Raw genomic sequence first — 1,194 nt, forward strand, 5'->3', positions numbered from 1 at the left:
TGCTGCTGCTTTCCACCGCCTCTGCGGTCTCAGTGGTGTCATCGGTGCTATTGATGGATGCCACATCAGGGTGCAAAGACCACCAATAAGAGGAGGAGACTACATGAATCGAAAGTCTTTTTATTCTGTCCTCCTTCAGGGAATTGTGGATGAGAGGGGGCGATTCATTGATATTTTCGCTGGACCACCAGGGAAGGTCCAAGATGCCAGCATATTGAAGGCCTTTGACTTCTACACGACATGGCAGGAGAAGATGGGTGACAACAGCTTGCTGGGAGACAGCGCATACATCGGACAGGCATTCCCTTTTGTCATCACGCCTAAGCGTGACAACGGGGCTCTAACTGAGGCCGACGAGCTGCAGAACTCCAGGATCAGCCGTGGGAGGGTGGTCGTAGAGCAAGCCTTCGGAAGAATGAAGTGTAAGTGTAGGCGCCTACGAGATCTGTAGAACACCCGGATCGATGCAGTGGTGATGATCATAATGGCTGCTTGTTTTCTACACAACATGTGCATTGGTGCTTCAGAGATCTGTCAGGAACACCCAAATGGATGCCCAAGACAGGCAGATGAAAATGAGTGACTGCAAATGTCATGAGGCCATGCAATGAAATGATCCTACCCCATCCAACAACATGCCAGGCAGAAATTTAATACAATTGAATACATTTAATACAATATTCAACACAAATTACAAATTCAATAAAATATTCAAATGTTCAAAATGTTCCCTTTTGAGTCAAGAAAAAACACTTAGATACAAAGTAGTGCGAATAAAAATAGTGCAATGAACATAGTGCAAATAACTTGACACCCCAGGCAGAAATTTGATATTACATATATTAATAAAATATTCAAAATATTAAAATAATAAATAATATATAAAATGTGTAATGAATGTAGTTCAAATGCTTATAATTAACAAAAGATTCAACATTAACAGCAATGCTAACAAGAATAACGGAATCACAGTTTGTCTAAGAATCGACACATCAGGCCCTCAAACCCTCGCTGGGCTGACTTGAGCTGAGCCAGGAACTCTTTGTGGCACCTCTGTGCCTCCTCATGGCGCCTCTGACTGGCTTCCTCGGACTCCCGGAGGAAATGGAGGATGTCCTCTTTTTCCCGCCGACGCTTATGAGGCCGTGTGTGTGTTGGTGCTGTGTGGGTGCTGGAGCGAGAAGCAGCCTCTGC

The sequence above is a fragment of the Seriola lalandi genome, unplaced genomic scaffold, assembly GCF_002814215.2.
Source record: "Seriola lalandi dorsalis isolate HSWRI2012SDOR001 ecotype SW California unplaced genomic scaffold, Sedor1 jcf7180002054784, whole genome shotgun sequence".
Taxonomy (NCBI): Eukaryota; Metazoa; Chordata; class Actinopteri; order Carangiformes; family Carangidae; genus Seriola; species Seriola lalandi.